This window comes from Agrilus planipennis, unplaced genomic scaffold (genome assembly GCF_000699045.2).
Source record: "Agrilus planipennis isolate EAB-ADULT unplaced genomic scaffold, Apla_2.0 scaffold126, whole genome shotgun sequence".
Classification (NCBI taxonomy): domain Eukaryota; kingdom Metazoa; phylum Arthropoda; class Insecta; order Coleoptera; family Buprestidae; genus Agrilus; species Agrilus planipennis.
The window spans coordinates 374,131-383,559 of record NW_020439036.1 but is presented as its reverse complement, the minus strand read 5'-3'; the positions used below and the strand labels follow the sequence as shown (position 1 = coordinate 383,559).

Here is a 9,429-nt window from a genome sequence, read left to right as displayed (position 1 = left end):
CTAGCAAGGAGATCGGGCTGAAACTATAGCTACAAGCTATCCAAGGATGGTACTATAGAATGTCACCTCAAGGTAGGCCTAGTGGCGTCATCTCTTGGTTAGGCCGGAAACTTATCAATCCACCCTCGTATGTTAATCCGTACTAAAAAACCGTATTACAGATCTATCGCGTAGTCGCCCTCAAGTAACTTTCTGTTATATCAAGGATTTTGCAAGGGATATGATAATATTAGGGTGAAATGGGAAAACAGAGAGGACATTCTTATGAAAGGTAAGCCAGGAATTTAAAATCGAGTTTGTAATCTCAAATCTTTCTCAGAGACAACCACAGACAACTCCGTTGGTTTACATTCATTGTATTTTTAACGATTACAGCTTGTAGTGTGTAGTTTTATTGACATCCTAACAAACAATTCGTTTCGTGTCGGCACATACACATATATGTAAAGACTACTTGCTGTCAAAAAAAATTGACAATATCTTCAAAAAAATACATTGGCGTTCACTTGGGAATCTCCGCCTTTTTCGAATCCGTTTCGAAACTTGAATTGGAATGCATAATACAGGGTATTCAGAAAGAGTAGGAGCTGTTTGTAAATTCAATAAAAAAACTACAAGTCAGAAAAAAAGATCCTTTTTTTTTTTTAGACAAAGTTTTGTTGTCCAAATGTTAACCCTCGTGCTACTGGCACTCCTCCAACCGAAAACGGAACGAGTCTGCACATCTCTCTGGAAATGGCGGCCATTTCGGTGTGGATATTGTGCTTCAAATACAGTAGAGATCGTCTTTTGTTTTCAACACCTTCTCTTTAAGGTATCCCCATAAAAAATAATCAGGAGGTGTGAGATCGGGGTTTCCCGGAGGCCATTTGATGGTGGCTCGACAAGAGATCACTTTTTTCCGGGAAAAGCTGATTGACAACCGCAACCGATTGATTTGAGATGTAGCAAGTGGCCCATCTTATTGAAATCATCTTTCCACATTAAAACCACCAAACTCTTGTAGTTGTCACAATACCGGTCACTGTTTACCGTAAGTGTTCGCCCTCGCCTATCTTCAAAAAAATAAGGTCCAATGATGCCTTCTCCAGACATGACGGCCCACGCAATAACTTTTGGACAATGTAGTGGTTGCTCATGTCTTGGATTTTATTTGGCTCAGTGGCGACAATTCTGTTTGTTTACGTGACCATTTAAGTGGAAGTTCGCTTCGTAACAAAACAGAATGTTTTCAAACGTCGGAAAGCGTTGAAGCGTTTCATTTGTAAAATTCAGTCGGAGAGGATAATCGGTAACGTTCAGTTTTTTAACTAACTGAATTTTGTAGGCTGTAAGATGTAAATCTTGCTTCAGAATCTCCTGTATTGGAAGGATTTTTTAATGTCAAGTACTTGACTGCGTTTGCCAGTTGATTGAGACGGATTTTCACGCACTGACAGTCTCATTTCTTCAATCGTTTGTCGGGTTCGAACAGAGCGCGGGCGACCTGGATTGAGTTCGAACTGGTATTCTCGAACATTCGAATCCATTTTCTTATGGTGAATTCCGTACATTGAATTTTGCCCGATATAATCGTTGATCTATGATCATCGGATTATCATTGCGATAATGCAAAAAGCACGATGGTCTTCCGGGTGCACTTCCATGGTCATTAAATCTCAAAAAAGTAGTGTAACAACCTATCCCTACCGCACCCTTCCGAAACGCGCCGTTACAAGGACAGCGCAGATACAAATACCCCTACTCTTTCTAGACACCTTGTATTTCTCAATACGAGATGGTCAAATGTTCTTTAATGTGTTTCCAAAATATTTGAGGTATTTGTTGTTTTAGAAAATGTTTAGCTGTCATTAAACCCATTAGCAAATATTTGTTAAACAAAAATAATAAACAGCAGGTATTTTACATTGAATATTTCATCAGTGAATCAGAAAAATTAAATAAAAATAATAAATTTTTCTAAAATCCTGCTCCCGTTTCTTTGTGTTGCGATCCAGTTTAGAAATGACACATGGTACGATAGATGTCTCGTTTTCATCGGTTTGAGTTAAGAATGTTTACTTTGTGGCAGATTATTTATATAGTCGGAAGTTCTTAGCATTCTTTCCCGATTCCCAAAGTGTGAACCTTGAATAAATTTAACTGGCGCCAACAGTAAGGACATTGTTTTAAACTCCAATGTAATTTTAACAAAACTAACTAATCTAGGTGCCATGTTTGAAAACAATTCTTCATCTAACCAACAAATACATCTTCGTACTGAATAATAATAATAATAAGCTACACGTAATGTACCTACACAAAAATTATTAAAAACTATAAAAAAATCAGATACAAGATAAATGATAATCATTTACAAAAATTATTTACAATTTCACATTCAATTTTTTTTTTATTTTTGTTTTAGTTTTGAATAACAATGTATTTTTTTTGTTTCCTCGTCGACAGTTTAAGCATTTCATAAAACATTTCACTTCTATTGCTGTTTTTGACTGACGCTTATATCTGAAAACATGTTTTTTGTTTTTATTTTCTGTGACGTTTGCTGCTCTGAGTACGAATTATATCTCCCTCCATCAATATTTTGGGGGATTGTAACTTCAAAACTCAAAAGATGCAATTCCTGCCTTTTCGGGAAATATTACGAGCTGTCGTAAAAGGACAATGCAATGAATGGAATGATGTTATTTTTGGTCGCTGAATATAACACTTTCAGTATTCGAATTTGACTCATTTGGTGTTGAGATATCTCGAAATTCCATAAATTAGAGCAGTACACTGTGAAATGTCAAACGAATTATCAGAACAGAGGGTAATAATTGCTGATCTCAAAAGTAAGACCCCCATAGCACTGGAGACGCAAAGAAACTTTTCGTAGCGGATTATTTACAAAGAATGATATACAACCTCCAAATATCAATAACAAGATTTAATATACAAATTTCTATAAAAAAATCGGTTGTCTGTAAAGTCGGTTTACTGACGATAGTTGAACGTGACAACGTCACAAGAAAATACTGATGGAATGGTTTCATTTTTCAAAAGAAAATTTTAATTTTATTTGTTTGATAGATATTTTGNAAAATTTACTTTCTTCTTTCAACTTACTAACTAGACAAGAGCGATTGCTAACAGAACGCCTACTTTTACTCACAACAGACGATGCGAAGAATATCGTAAACATAGAAAAGTGATGTCAGGTAGGAATTGCAGCGGTCACTAATAGAGAAGAATACACCAGTTAATGTGTAACAGAAAGAGATGCAGACAAGCAGAATTTGAGCATGTTGCCAGCATCGGACTTTAAAGAAGAAAGTTAACTACCCTAGACAAAAATTTTCAGTCTCTCGCCAGTCTCTCAGAGTCTTTCAGCGTCTCTGAGAGCGTCTCTCACAGTCTTTCACAGTCTCTCAGTTATTGCCTAGGTATGTTTTTATGGATCTCTCACAGTCTCTGTATGAGAGACTCGAATGATAAAATTGTTAATTCAGGGATTCAAGTCTCTCGTTCAGAGACTGGATACGAAATGAGGATCGCTCTATGAGCGACTCGAGTCTCTCGTTCAGAGACGCTAAACAGTTTTTTTGACAGTCTCTCTCAGCGACACAAGAGAGACTCGATGAGAGACGGAGACTGAACATTTTTATCTCGGATACTCTGAAGAATTTATGTAAGCAAAGCTGCTTGCTTAAAGATACAATTCAACCAGGTAGTCAAAAAGTCGACCCTGATCTTTTGAGTACCTCTAACCGTTGCGCCACTAACTATTATTTGGTTATCTCTTTTCACATTGTCCTTACTACTCATGAAGCATTTTCTAACTTAGCAAGAGCGTGTTCAAAACGCAGCAAATGACTACAATCCCAAGAGGAAACAAGAAAAAAGATACGTCCATGATTTAAATTGCAATCAGTTTGATTGAGAACGATTTATCATATAATCGATCTTAATCAGTTTTTCTACCTTTGTTTTTATTTAAACCCAGATAAAAACGGAAATAGTTTTGTCCAACTTCTCTAATGGTGAATAAAATTGTAATTGTCCTGTAAACTTTCTTTTCGACCTTTCGAATTCGGCAAGTTATTGGCAATTCTACAACACGATTCGAAATTAATGAAAGATGGATAAATGTGGATTGATATGATCCCCCAATTAGGCTACCAGCGACTGACGCTAATCACGAAGGGACGAAAGGGCATACGACGGGATGAGTACATTAGTTAGATCCCTTAGGGCTTTCACCTGAATACATATACGCATACATACGTATTGCCATCTATTGCCGTGAAATTATTGATGGAGTCGACCTCTCAACGTGAAGTTATGTTTAATGTAAACAGACACCGGGAGCAAATTGTAATTAGAACGAGAAGTGGCTTGGAGTCACGTAGTGCATGAATTAACTTTTTAATGGAAAAACAACGCAAGTGACTCTAATTATTACGAAAGTGAAATGGCAAAATAAAAATAGCACAAGCCTACTCAGATGTACAAAGGAGGCGTTGTCCCCAAGTACTCTAAAGCAGAAAAAAGCAATGTTATTATAATTTAAAGTAAATAGAACAAATATTGACGTGACAACGTATTATAATTCGATGGAGCCGGCTGCACGCACGCAAAAACATGACTCATGCGACGTTACCTCGCTCTAAGGCGTTCCATTTAAGGCTTGAAGTGCAAGCGAGAGCGCGGAACGAGCGACAAAGAGGCACAATCGGCCTCCGCGTTCGGCAGCGTTCGACATCTGTCTCTCTCCTACTTGAGTGAGCGATGCGTCCGCGTGTACAGCTGCTATACAATAATACATTTCCATTTACCTCCTTCTCTATATCCATACAAAATATCTATCAAACAAATAAAATTAAAATTTTCTTTTGAAAAATGAAACCATTCCATCAGTATTTTCTTGATGACGTTGTCACGTTCAACTATCGTCAGTAAACCGACTTTACAGACAACCGATTTTTTAAATACATAATTAGATAAATTGCATGATTTTTGACGATACATACGATATAAAATTATTCTCCCGTTGTTACGTTACAATGAATATTCATTGATTCATTCGAATTTATGAATGTTAAACTGGCAAAAAAATTAAATGTATCTTGCTCGCTGTTGGCTTGCCAGAAACGTGTTCCAATACGCAAATGTGTGAACTACATGGAACTGCAATCTTTGAACTGAATAGCGAGTGAGCGGGTCAGTTGATCAGTTTATTTCAACTATAAAATTATTGAGAGAATGCATCTACCTCATCTACATAGTCTCTGTACGAATCAATCCTCAAAATAGACTAAAGAACAATTTAATTTCATTTTTAATGAGACTAAAAACAGTACAATAAGCGTTTTCTCTTTGTGGTTGAAAATAGACATGGGCCGAGGACTCGGTTTGGATCCAATACTCGGCGGTCCGGCTTGGTACTAGTTAATGACGCCGCGTACGTAGTTTGTCAGGAAATTTTACTTGAGAATAAATAAAAACAATAAAAAAAAGAAAATAACAACAATAAAATTTAATAAGTATAACAAAAACCTTACTTAATAAAAATTGGTAATTAAGATTGTATTGGGATAGGTCACAGAATCATTAGGGCATTAGTGCGTAGTCAAGTTTCCAGGGTTCGATTCTCGGCGAGGGCGTAATAGCAGTAACAATTATTCCTCATTAACTTGAGGTAATTTATCATCAACATAATGTCGTCAGTCTTGAGACTGGATGGACACAGCACCTTCACTCCTTTCTATCCTGAGCTAATCTTCGCATTTCCTTAAAACTATTAGAAGATTCCACATCCTTAATTATTTCCGAAGGGAATCTAATCTAAGTCTACCTCTACTCCTCCTAACTCCCTTTTCTGCCTCTAATATATCTCTGACTAGTCCTTTATGCCTGAGAAGGTGTCCTACCAACCTATGTCGACTATTTCTTATTGACTCTCTGTTCTCCTATTCTTTCCAGTTCCTCTTCATTTCTAACCTTCCCTATCCACGGTATCCTCATCATTCGCCTGTAACACTAAATTTCGAACGTTTCTAACCTTTTCTTTTCCGCCTCGACCACCGTCCATGTTTCGCATCCGTACATCCCCGCGCTCCAAACATACACCTTTAACAATCATTTTTGAATTTCTAAATTAACCATTCGCGAGCATAGAAGTGAATTTATTGAAGGCGACTTGACCCTACGCTATCTTCTGCTTTACATCCCTACTAACTCCTTCCGTCCAGACTTATCTGACTTCCTAGATACCTAAAACCAGCCACTTCTTCTAATCTATCATCTCCTATCTCTATATTCGTTCTTGCCCTATTTTTTCTTCCCTTGCATACCAGTATTTTTGTTTTACTTTTGTTTATTTTCATAAAATACTGTTTTGTCAGTAGCGCTTCCATTTTATTTAAAGCTATCTCTAACTCCTCCTTGCTAGATGCTAATACTGCTATATCATCAGCAAATCTATGCATACTAATCTTTTACCCCTGTATATCTATCCCTACAGTTCTACTGTCTTTAATGTAGTTAATCGCTTCTTCGATGTATTAATTAAAAGGTAGTGGTGACAATGTGCATCCCTGTCTGCCTCCCTTCCTAATATTTACTTCTCTACGTTGCTGCTCCAGCTCTGTAACTGCTTGTTGCTAAGTATCACTCTTCTATCTTTGTAATTCATCCCTACCTTTTTAAGTATATATAACGTCTTGTCCCATTTAACATTGTCAAAAGCTTTTTCTAAAAGCGTTCCTCTATTTCTTCTAAACCCAAATTTATCTTCCACTAATAGTTCTTCCGCCCTTTTTTCCATCTTTCTCTGTACAATCCTAGTTAAGATTTTCGACGCATGGGAAGTTAAGCTAATTGCTCTAGGTAATTTATAGTGATTAAAAATTAAATGTATTTCCACATTAATATTTAATAATTAAATATTAACCACCATTGGGTTTCTTAAAATTGTTTCATATAGTATTCATTGTTTTGGTCGTTTAGTGTTTGACAACTAGGGACATAGGTAAGGGTGGTATTTAATGGAAACCCATCAGCTACAACGAAGACATGAACCATTAATCGTAGTGATTTTGCCGGGTGAATCTTCAATTACAACATAAGTCGAAAGAAATATAAGTCGAAATTCCGTGCTGCAAGTGGCAATTTCGAATAATTGTAAGTCGACATTTCGAGTTGAGTTATAAGTCGAAAAATTATGTTTGGTCCCTGTACGTCTTCGTAGCTTGCTTTAATACGACAGGTAAAGTGTTGTGATGCATTTGTTTTGACCTTTTTATTAAATTTAGCGTTGATGCCGTGGAGATAGTCAACTGGTATTAGAATAAATAGACCGAAACAGGTTAAGGGCACCAAGCGATTCTAGAGCAAATGCATCCGCGATATTTACGAAGTTGGATGATTTCACACGAATACGCGTCTGATACATGTCAGAACTGGAAGACGTATTGTAGCATATAATTTATTCATTTAAAAACTATTTTTTGAGTAAATAGTATATAGAAATGTCAAGAATGTCATGTAGCTTGATCCGTGACAATGTTTTACACCTGAACTATCAATTTTATCTACCTAATCTAACGTAAGGGGCTACTACATTGAGTTACATTGGCTGCTGTCAAAGACTAACTTTGAAAACTTGGTTTCAATGTCAAATTAAGTACAAGGTGCCAATAAATCTGTCAGGAAAGGCCTGACAACAACAAAAACAAATACCTAATTCTATTGAGCATCATTATTTATTGAAGCACGCACCTGTCATACCTAATAATACTATTTAATTTATAATAACTTGATAAATCATACAATATAACAATATTAATTAAGAATTTTTTCTATTGATAGGACAAATATTTGAGATATCAATTAGCTAATGGAACAATTCTCTTTCTAGAGGTACTATCCTAGAGTTTAAAATAAATAATTAACTAAAAAAAAGTTACAGTTGCAAATATTATTCACTAATGAGCAAAGAAGTTAATCGAAATCGACTATTATCTCTATAGCATATACTTACATTATTATTTATCCAAGTATGAACCAATATCTCTCACAATTATCTCAATGGCGAAACACTCACAAAAATCACCTAATTAATTAGTAAAATCACATCAAATTTAGATCGACACTCAGCCCTTCACGAGCTTCAGATACCGGAAACAAGACTACGTTCGAAATGTTCATAGGGACGGTAGCGCACAGTAATACGCTAATTTTTTGAGAGTAAGACAATGAAATAAAATTTGGACGATGTTTTGGACCAGTTGGATCCAGTCCAGGCCCAGAGTCTTCTTGACGCCGAAATATCACAATGAGTAAACTAAAAATAAACATTACAAAGGACGTTATTGCTCATTTGGAAGCGGGGGACCGCAGCAATTTTTGAAAATACAAATTTCACCGCGTGAGTCTACCTCACGAAAAAAACAATTATAAACGCGTTCACACACTATGCATAATGGACTAAATAGTATATTTTTACTCGTTAGACAGTAACTGTGCTTGTTCATATTGGCGTAACAAAGGAGGGAGGCCCAGGTGGGCCTAGCTCACCCTAGCATCGTCCTGGGCCACCATAGAATCCGCCTGGCTCACCCTAGAATGTGAATTATCCCACAATAAGATAACTTCAAATTAATGAGGAAAGTAGTGGGTAAAATTAACTCACTAATACATTGAATTAACCCCAGAAAAAATCAAAGGGTCTCACAATTGAGGTAATTAAAGGCGCTCTAAATTGACATAGTCCGTAAAAAATTTACTTTCTTCTTTCAACTTACTAACTAGACTAGAGCGATTGCTGACAGAACGCCTACTTTTACTCACAACAGACGTTATAAAGAATATCGTAAACATAGAAAAGAGATGTCAGGTAGGAATTGCAGCGGTCACTAATAGAGAAAAAGGGATAACATTACACCAAATAATGTGTAACAGAAAGAGATGCAGACAAGCAGAATTTGAGCATGTTGCCAGTATCGGACTTTAAAGAAGAAAGTTAACTACCCTAGACAAAAATTTTCAGTCTCTCGCCAGTCTCTCAGAGTCTTTCAGCGTCTCTGAGAGCGTCTCTCACAGTCTTTCACAGTCTCTCAGTTAGTGCCTAAGCGTTTTTATGGATCTCTCACAGTCTCTGTATGAGAGACTCGTACGATAAAATTGTTAATTCAGAGATTCGAGTCTCTCACAGAGACTAAATGAATAAAACTGAAAAATTGAGAGACTCGAGTCTCTCGTAGAAAGACTGGGATCTCTGAAATATGTTGAACTTAGACAATTTTAACCATGTCTATCGAGACACCACTTATTGAGAGATTTGTGTCTCTCGTTCAGAGACGCTAAACAATTTTTTTAACAGTCTCTCTCAGCGACACCAGACAGACGGAGACACGAGTCTCGCTTTCAGATAATCTGAGAGACTGA

The 9,429-nt window shown here is 36.6% G+C and overlaps 1 protein-coding gene across 1 annotated transcript in view; it reads right to left on the bottom strand.

Annotated features, from left to right (window-relative positions):
• Positions 1-8,410, bottom strand: part of LOC108736239 — a 68,421-nt gene extending 60,011 nt beyond the window's left edge. Inside the window, exon 1 of the mRNA XM_025976685.1 lies at positions 8,024-8,410. The gene's annotated coding sequence lies outside the window, so the exon portion shown is untranslated. The remainder of the gene's footprint in view (positions 1-8,023) is intronic.
• Positions 8,411-9,429: the final 1,019 nt, after the last annotated feature.